The sequence below is a fragment of the Ceratosolen solmsi genome, unplaced genomic scaffold (genome assembly GCF_000503995.2).
Source record: "Ceratosolen solmsi marchali unplaced genomic scaffold, CerSol_1.0 scaffold29, whole genome shotgun sequence".
Lineage (NCBI taxonomy): Eukaryota > Metazoa > Arthropoda > Insecta > Hymenoptera > Agaonidae > Ceratosolen > Ceratosolen solmsi.
In genome coordinates, this window is record NW_011948417.1 from 10,249,957 (window position 1) to 10,261,561 (window position 11,605).

Sequence of the window (11,605 nt, forward strand, 5' to 3'; positions counted from 1 at the left end):
AATCACCGGCAAAATGGTATAACTACATCGTTAAAAATATGTTTTAATTTGTCAAATTTTTCTTTATATGAATTATGTATATATAAGGAAATATTAATATTTCATTATTGAAATATATCTAATATAACCGATTGGTTATTGTTCAACATATCAACATAAATTTAAATCGTTTAAGAATTAAAAATAACTATAACTTTTTATTTCTATAAACAATCGTTAGTATTTCTTCTACAATTATAATATCTTTATTTTTTAAATGATCATTTTAAAAGCAATTATTCTACCGTGGATAATAAATTTAAATATTTATATAAAAATTCTATATTGTTATAAATCAAAATTTACAGTGATAATTCGGAAACTTGTTTTTAATCGTTTGAATTTGCATCAATAAATTCATGACATGATGAAAGTTTTGAATAGATTTTATTGGGAATTAATTCCAAAAATACGTACTAAAATCTCTAATAAATTTTACTTTCTTCATGTTTAATTTGATATCCAGATTCCAAACTTAACTCATTCATATGTAAAATAATAATTATTATAAAATATGAAATATTAATAACTTATAAAAAATAAGTTTAAAATATTATGTAGAATTTATTAGGTATTTCCTTATTTACTAAACCATTTAAAGACATTACATGATGATGTTATAAATGATGTTAGAAAAACAACTAAATTACTATTTTTATTTCATATATCTTTATATTTGCGTACGCAAACTCAAAATAAGAAATTTTTAAATAGCTATCTTGCTACCTTGTTTGATGATAAATTATCTTTTGTTACATGAAAATATCATGCAATTATTTGAATTAGACGCATAATTAGATTCAGAAATAGAAACTTTGATTAACTAAATTAGACATTTAAAATATTTAAGGTAGCCTTTAAACATATGAGTCATTTAATAATATTTAATAATTTAATATATAAATGATTTAGAACATATATCCTTTCATATATAATCATTATAGAATTGTAAATTATAAAACCTACTATATATTTATACTAATAACTTTATAATTTATAATGATTTAGACGAATAATAGTATCACTTTCAATAACAATTTTACTTATTTTTAAACAATAATTTTTATTAGATAAAATCGATCATTGTAAATTGATCGTTTTATATTAATAACGAAATATTTCCAATGTTTGATTATTATAATGTTTAAAAAAACATTTATTATATTAATATTTTTTTCTTATTTATCTATTTATAAATAAATCATTTTGTTTTTGAATCATAAGAAAATAATTGCCGATTTGAAAGATATATTTGTTCAAAAGTTTGTTAACGTATAAAGCCAACATACACGTTTTTATTATAATCAAATAATTTTATATTTATATAAGTTTCTATTAAAATTATTATTATTAATAATTCATATAATTATTAATGATAACCTGTAAAAATAGAAAATTATTGATATTTTATACATTTTTAATTAGTTTAGATTATATTTATAGCAAACTTCTATTGTTAATTGCTTTAAACATCTATAAATTAATTTATATATTTCTTTTTAAGGAAAATCGCGATTATGTAAAAACCTGTCGAATCCCTATAACTGTTACTACAATTAGTATGAATACTGGCTTTGACACCAACCTCATGATGATGTGAATGTTGCAGTATAAGATAATCAGAAGCCGGTGACATTTGTTGTGGATGTTGCTGCTCTTTAATTCCCGGTACCTCTTGGAGTATACCCACGTGCTCAACCCAACAATTTTCAGACATATCCATACTTATATAGATCTCGCAATTTAAATTAATAAAGAAACGTTGACGACTCCTAATTTATAAGTTGCGTTAAATTAATCACATTAACTGTTGTTATTCATTTAGTTATTAAATGCTAGTTATAAAGCCTATTAGTAGGAAATATTGAAGATTCAAAAATAGCACTATAAAGCACAAGTTTTAGAGCTAATCAACTATTTTGTTATAAATTAAAGATTTAAACACCAGCCCACGCGAGAATACCAGTTTTTAGAAAATCGGTATATTATTTGGAAGAATATAAAAAATCGTAGCACATTACACTAATGTCAGAGTCGATCACGACACAAATATATCCCACTTGGGCCCATTGCAAAAATAAAATGATACACATTCATTTGATAATCGGCTATTTAAATTTCTAATCTAGTCACTCAAAGAGCTATCTGCTTTCGCGCCAATCTTCTTTCGATTTTTCTATTCTCTTCCGTTGTTGCTTCCCGTATCTCTTGGTGCTCAAAGCCCGTCAAAGTATAAACGACGATGGAGTGGCGATACAGTCAGAAGACAATATGAAAGACAAAGAAAGTGAGGGAGAGCTCGTGCGCACACTATCCCCCCCCCCCCCCCGCTCTCTCATTCTCTCTCTATACCTATCGTTAAAGAGAGAGATAGAGACAATAAAAAAGATCAAAGAAGATATATATAAGCAAAGAATATAAGTGAGTGAGAAAGAGAGAGAGAGCGGCCCGTTAGCGATGGTCAGTCAGCGTGGAATGAAGCTTTGCCAGTAAGGTTAGGTTAGGTGCTGTGTAGCCCGAGTGAGAGAAGTCTCGACCAGCAGAAGTAGCAGCAACAGCAACAACGGAATTGTGCAGCATCAGAACCTGGCATTGTGGAGAGAGAGACGCGCACACGAGGATGACGCATACCTACACAACGTGAACGCGCATAGGTGCCTTGCGATGGTGCGTGGGAAGGGAGATTTCAGCGCAAAGAGGGGCGGAGGACGAAGGGGAAGAGGTAACGGCTAAGTGGGGATCGAGGCGTAAGGCTGTCCTGGCCGCGCTCTGGAGGTGGCGCCAATATCTCCCCTCTTACCCTCACGGCTATGAAGCATCAAGAGAATGGGAGAATTTAGTGTACGATTCTGTACGAGTGTAAGAGCGAAGTGGAACGGTGAAAGCTCACATGCTTAGATAGATTGCGCGGGAGCAACATACAGAATGAACTATAAAAGGACGAATGAATGGGTCATAAGATATCATATAGTGTGTGATTTTTTCAGATTAGACATAATTTTATTTTATTGTACAATACTTAAATGAGGTTGAAAAAAATCAAAGAAGATTTCAAAAAGGGATTTTATTCTAAAATAACATTTACAACTATAGTTTACAAGTCGCGTCATAAGTTTCATAAATTCTTTATTACATATATATTATAATAGTTTTAAATTGAAAAATCAAATGTAATTTATTGTAAATTATAATCTAGCTACTATAATATATTGAAAAATTTTATCCTTTGAAGCAGAATTCTGAGTGATAAACACATATTTAGATCGGCGATTAATGAAATTATACAAATAAAATCTGACATTTTTATCTTTTAAGCAGAAAATGATTATTTTATTAATATATAATTGAAAATAATATATCTATAAAAATATCTGTTATTTAAGCTATTCTAATTATATTGTATATATGTAAATTAAAATAATTAATTTTTTTAGTTTGCAAGAGTAAATAATTATTTTCAATAAATTGTGTTTTTATACATAAAATTGTTTAAAATGTTTTCGATATAAGTATAAAATTAAACCCTTTTATTTTTAATTCTCAATTTATATTAAGTTTTACAAATAAAAACATATTTTTATACTCTTCTGATAAAAAATGAATAACCAAACAAAATTAATATTAATAAGCTTAAAATTTGTCAGATTTTTTATTATAGACTTATATTATTTAAACTATATATTGTAGTACATATTTTCTTTGAAATATATGTACTACTGTTCAACTAAATAATTTTTAATAAATGACATATACACATAAACGATCATTTTTGCTGCTATTATGATTCTTTTTAATATTTGCAAAATATCTATGTCTTTCTATTATACATAAAACTAATAAATACTGCGGTAAATTTAAATAATAAAAGATGTAGCCATAAAGAATGAATTGTGTATGTTTGCAACAAATCTGTTTTACAACAATAAATATTGAAACTATAATAATTATTCAAACAGGTACTGTGATTTTTTAATTTTTAATGATTTAATTCTAATTATTTATGTAGATACTTAATAAATTCAAAAAATAATAAAAGAACACGCAACCATATAATTCTTTTTATAACTATTAAAATAATTTGATCTTTAAATTTGCCATATTGTAATAGGATATGTATTACAATGTACTATGATATAAATATAATTAATTATAGTTATTTATAGTATACGAAATTTATAAAATCTATATCAATTTATCAACATAATTTTTACTAAAATATTAAACTACTAAATTAAATACTAGAATTTACAAAAATATAAATATTTTAGTATTAGTACAAAATATGTGGCTTTAGATATTTCAATATAATTTAAAAACTTCAAAATCTACCTCATATAAAAGAATTAATAATCATTTCAAGTAACATTATATATATATATATGTATACACGTATTTGAATACTTCCGGATGATATTAGAAATATTAACAAAAATGCGACAGTAAAAGACATAGAAACACAGTTACAATATAATTAACAAACAGTCAAGGGCAATAGGGAAGAATTTGTCTATAACATGTATAACCTGCCTTAGTATAATGTATCGGAAAACTTAAAGGCATAGTCGGGCGAGTCATCGCATATAACAGAGAATTTTTTACAATAATAATTGCTTAATTAAATTATACCAATTTTGAAAAATTACATCATATTTCATTTAAATGCAGTCACAATCAGAAAATGATCACTTATTTTATTATAAAAAAAAACTGAATTGAAAAACAATTCTATAATGAATACTTTTTTATATTTTTCTCCAATGTTTTCCTAAAGTTCATGAATGAGAAATACAAAACAAAATTTAAATTAAATTGTTTACTTTTGCATATTTATATTTAAAATTATTCTATTATTATCATTTCTTCTATTAAAATATTTATTTTTTATTAAAAATGATAATTTTCCTTAATATGTTTTAAATCGTGATTATGTGTAAATAATAAAATATTATAATTTATATTTATTTATTTTTAAATACTTATATAATAAAATAATTTATATACTAAAATATGTAATAAAATAAAATATGTAATAAAACAAAAAATTATATGTAATTATTATTTTTATTTATAGAACTATTTTTATTTAAAATACTATAACATTTAAAATTTAAATGAGTAATCTAAGATTGATATAAAATCTAGGATTTTACAATTTTTTTACGTGTTCTTTTATTGTTTATAACTATTTTTGTACATATAAATAATTATTTGTTATGCTAATAAATATTTATTTGTAAAATTAATAATCAGTAAATAATCAAATATAAACAATCGAAAAAATTTACGTACGGTATGAATTTCTTTGTTACTTTACTCAGTTAGAATTCGAAAGCATTTCTTTTCTATGAAAAAATAATTTTTTTAATATTTTGAAGTAATACTATTTTCTTGACTGGAAATCCGTATAAAAAATAGTTTTATCAACGTAAAAACACGTTACAAAACCAAGCAGAAAGCTTTATGATGTCATTACAATTTTTTAAAAATTAATAAATTTTGTAAGAACATCATATACTCGTATACTTTAGAAGAATGAATCAATTAAATGAAACATATAAAGCTCTGCTCATTTGATAAAGCATGAAAATTCTGACTTTGATATTTCTGTTCATTTATTCAAACTAAATTTTATATTTATAAATTCACATCAATATCCACTTTAACTAAAGTATTTATTTAAAAAGAAATAGTTCATCAATTAGAGAGCATATGTTGTATGCAACAAGTTGTAATTGCATCTTTGGATATAAGCAGGCATTTTATCTCGGATGCAGTACTGATGCGACGGTCTTTGTATATTCTACTTAATTCGCTTAGGCAAATAGGAAAGTGGGCTTTGATATAAATCGGTCATATATTAAATCAAGCGAAACAAACAGCGTAATAGTGCAAATACATGTGTACTAATTGCAGTCTATAGATTTCTCTAAATTGTTTTTAATGAATTGAGACCCTTCTTCTGTATCTTGAATGACTATCCTATATATAATCCGGTTCCGAAGGATGCTAGTATTCTTCCTTTATATTTATACAATTTTAAGATGGCGCTTTCTTAATCTAACGAGAAGATTATAAATTAAGAGTAGTCGTTTTATCAGATTCGCTACACACTGATGGTAACCTATATTTCTCGATGAATATACCGGTTTACGTACATTTTCTACATAATAAAATAAGATTTAGTCAAACAAGAGTTTTATTTTTACTTATTTCTGTCAATGACTATTATAGATTAATTTTACGAAAATTGCGACATAACTAATAGAACATTGTTCAAGATATATGAATATTAAAATTATATTTGTAAATTAAACATTGATAAACTAAAAACTAGATTATTAATAAATTTATACATTTTTCGAGCAATTAATTCTCGTTACACATAGTGTGTTATATATACAATTAGATAAAATATTCTTATAACCGTAGTTAACTTATACAATTTTTAAGATAATCTAAAAATTCTTAGGACAAGTCATTATTATAAATGATATTATTACAATTAGTTTTTTAAATAAAAATTATTAATTCACAACAAATTTTTGTTATAAATAAATATTATTATAATTAAATTTCCCTTTGAAATCAAACGTATTAATTTAAATTATTATATTATTATTGAATCATAAAATTATCTTAATAAACGATTTTAAAATAAGAAAAATTAAATTTTCAATGCATATTAATTTAATAAATGTTCATATTACATTAAAATTGGTATTTACTTTTAAATATTTAAATTTTAACATTTACACAAAAATATCTTATATATTCTTTGTTTCTTTCTTTTTTTCTTCTAATTTATTAATATCAATGACATTAAATCAATTAAAAATACAAAAAATACAAAAAGATAAATATAAAAAATTATTTGGGCCTTGTGATAAAATAATATAAAAAAGTGACACCTTCATCAAATTTTTAAACCTCAATATATACTTTGAGTTATTTTATTGAAATTGAATGTATTCTGTAATATTCTGAAATGTTCAATTAATTTTTATTCTATTTTAGTTAAAAAAATTTGTTGTATGTAAATTACAAAAAAATGTCATAATGAACATCTTTTAATTAGATTCAAACTAAATATATGAATTTAAAATTCAGTGCCTGATAAATAATATTAAAATTATGTCTAATTTACTATTTTAATTACAATTGAAAAACAGTAAATGTATTTAATTTGCCTCATGTGTATACATGACCGATTTTAGTCATATATTTAATTAAATATATCGATTTAGCCTGTAGGACGTAACCATTTTTAAAATGGCTACTTTTGTTAAATAAAGATTATTGATATTTATCATATAACTAACTAAATCTGCCAGTTATAATTATACAATGTAATTTACCTAGTGTACATCTAGTGTATATAAAGGATTTTCGCTTTTAAATCCACCAAGTTATATTTTTATTTGACGTATCAAGGTAATTAATTTTGTTATAATACGACCTACAATGTATAAAACATCAGCACTTTGTAGTCAATGTAATTTGAAATTTGAAAATGTTGTTTGGAAATCTAATATAGGAACTATATAATAAACAAGTGTTAGTAATTTGTTTTAAGTACCTCCGGTGTATGTCAAATAATTGTTTATATTCGAACTGGCTTAAATATTATTATATAATTTATATAAAACATATTAACGTAACTAAAATGAAATAATGTTGAATATCCAAGTGATGTTTAAGCGTCGCGCAAATTTTTGTTTGAAAAGATAGTACTGGTAAACTTCCCCGTTAATTTTCATATTTATCTGTGCCTCGAATCTCTTTGCACGACTGCTTTTGCCTTAGCGTAGTACAGGTGGGTATTATCCATATGCTCAGACTTATGTGTGCAAGACTTCTGTTCGGTTTCAGTCACCAACAGTTACCAATATGATAATATATCCCTACATATTCAAGCGATATTGGTGTAATAAACTTTTTTATTATAGATTATACTGCTTATTCTTCAATAAGCGAATTTTTCGTGTTTTTAGCGAAATATGTATAATCCTAAAATTTACAATAAAGCATTTTTTAGAAAAACAAAATTTTTTTGTAAAAGTAAAGCTTTTTGAATAATACGATTAAATTACGTTTTTGTATATATATTAAGTTTTTCTTCAACCAAAATCAAACAAAGGAGAATATATCTAAAAATTCAAAAGTATCATAACAAAAAAGTGTTATTAAATATGTTAGTAATAGGCAATATATTCTATCATTCGATAAAACTATTTTAAATAATAAATTTGCAAAAGCAAAAAAGTTATACAAAAGTTTTATTCTCTAATATGTGAACACGTATTCATTGGGTATTCTACGTATTCTAGGGATGTTCATGAATACTTGATACTTATGTAAAATGAAACTATTATATTGATGCTAATATATGCAATAATTATTTAATATTATTATTTAGATATGTTTGAGTGATATAATTAATATATAGAATATAACACATATTATTAAAATACTATATTACAAGGTATATTTTAATTTTCTATTTAAATAAAATATTTTTGGAATATTTTATTAATCGTTCATAATATAATTTAATTTAAATAAACTTAGTAATTTATAATGAAACAAAAAATAAATTTTTCCCAAACAATTTTTATAATAAAAAATTGTTTAGTTTCAAAATAAATACATCGCCAGATTAACTGTGCGATATTATTTCACATTCTAAAATAGAAAAAACTAACATAAAATATATTTTGACAAAATGTGAAATTCAAAGCTCGAAAAGCCGTCGGCTCTAATTACTCAATTAAAGCCAACGATCCCCTCGACAATGACAAGCGACACTAGAAGCTGGATATTGCACATGGACTACGTACACGTCCAATTTAATTTCTGACTACGACGCCTACTCTTCCACTGTCAATTACGAACGAGAGTATCGATGCAATAGAGGCGGTAGCACTTTCCATGCTCTCCTCTCTATTACGTTGAGTCATTGGTCATCGTCGTGCTACGTGTGCCCTTGTTTCCCAGTCATCATAAAGCTCTAATGTTAGTCCCTTTACAGAGTGTACCCAGATATTTTTTCGACCATTCAGTGCTCGATAAAAGAGAACGAATGATATATAATGTATGTTGAACTCCACGAGGCTACTTCTCTGAGAGATAGTAGGATAGTTCAAGAGGTCTTCAAAGTTACCAGTACCAGAAGCTACGAGAAAATTCGTCAACTCACATAAAATCATTTCCTAATATGTAATTAATAATTGTTATTATGTAGGCTATATTTAAAAGGCAACATATTAAAAAAATGTGTTTTACCAATGATGTTTTAATAAAAATATATTTTTTTAAAAGTACTTTACATTAAAACATGGAACTTTATTCACGAATTGAAAATAAATTTAATGATGTTACATTCTTTTAACATTCATTTTAATAAGATATGAATCATATATTTTTTGTTAGAATAATTAAATTCCATAAAAAATAAGTTTTATAAGACATTAAAAATTACATAGATTATACAAAAAATATTTAAATATATATTTATAAATATAAATAATAATACTCATCCTAATGAATAAATATGATAATTAATAATATATCATAAAAATTGGCAAAGTATATAGTTATTATAGACATTTAAAATAATCAGAACTATTTAATAATTTTGATTAAACTCTAAATTATTATTAGTAATGACAATATTTTAATTTTATTTAAGTAAAATAAATTATTTATTAATAAAATAAGTAAATAAAGTACAAGTCTCATTACGAAAAATATATTATTTAACTTTTCACTATATTTTGTAATGTATCCCCAAAATATTAATTCATTTCATTTTAATTTAATATTTACATAATTTTCATTTATTGATTATATAAATATACGGAGTGAAGAATAAAAGGTTTATTTTAGTTTATAAATATTTTTAAATATAATCTCCATATGCTATTCTAATAAAAGTTCAAGTTAAAGAAGACAGAGTATGAATTTATCAGTATTGGTTCGAGCAAATTATTTTGGTTATTTAAATTATTGAACAAATGACAAATGACAAATATTTATTTTAATCTTGAATTATAATAGTTACATATCTTTTATTGATAATCGTTTCAATGTAAGTTGTCTATAAAAATTATTAAATAAGTAATTTAATTTTATCACATTAACAATTTTATGTTTTGAAGAAATTACAAAATTGTATAGTATAGAAAATAGGTATGTATCAATTTTAATAAATTTGCATTTATTTCGCTTGCAATTCTAGCCATAAGCTATTAAAATTGAAATAACCACTGAAGATTTTGAAATTATTCATTTTAAACTTAACCATAGATTATTAAGATATTTATCTTCAACTTAAAATCGTGTTAAAAAAGAAGTTGGTTTAAAAGTATCTATCCTGTATACTATAATGGTATGCATACACGTAGTAGCTCCTATGCAGCCCACTATTTTGAATAAAAGATAATAATAAAAAAATATTCCGGATAGCTGGGAGGCGCTACTCAATGATGTGCAATGATGGAAAAATCATGCGGGCGTGCGTAATCCTAATTATTATATCGCATTACTTGTTTCATTAGAATATAATAATAAAAGCAGTTTAATTATAAAAGCACTGTACGCTTTGCTTTCTCCGTCAGTTTATCAAACAAACGTATTCTTTATGAGACTTCTAATTTATACATCTATTTATCTAATATTTAATAACTTAGCATAATTTTTGTATTTTTGAATATTATTTAATCTTCGCTCCTTATTATAATTTCAAATGCATTATTCAAATGCATTATAAATTATTATAAAATATTTGTAACATTATTATAAAATATAAATGTAACTATTTAGAATATTTATAATAAACCGAAATCAGAATGATTTATAATGTTGAATTTGATATATCTAAATAATATGTTAACAATTAAATACAATTAATTTTCTTTAAATAATATCAATACAACAAAGTTTCTTTCATTTTCATAAATTATATCGTCGATTAATAAAAAGTAATCCAGCAATACAAATGAAAAGGTTTTTAATTATTTTTAAAAATGTTAGATTTCTTCACCTTTCTACTTCTAAGAATTGTAAAGAATTTATCTCCCTAAATTTCTGCTCATTGGAGCATTAATAGGAGTTAAGTAAAAATAAAGTAATTAAGTAAAGTAAAAGTAAAAATATTGTTATTTATAAATAATTTTTTAATTCAATGTAGTTCTCAGATAATTATAAGTCGAATAAATATAGAGTATAGTTTATTTTGTATTGGTACTCCCTTGTGTATACTCCTGAAGAACAGAATTTTATTATTCCTTCTTTTTTAATTAAAAATAATGAACAAATAAATACAGTAAAATGAAATATTATAGAATAATTATTTCACAATATATATTAAACAGAAAATTTTTTTTTACTAAGAAATATTGATTTTTATACCAGAAAAATATAATATATTTATTATTTTAATTTACGACTAAATCAAATGTACTTTGTACGAATTAAGTTCAAACAAGAAATATGTTTTAATTATTTATATTATAATTATTCATGAAAATTATATCTATATATATATATATATATATATATATATATA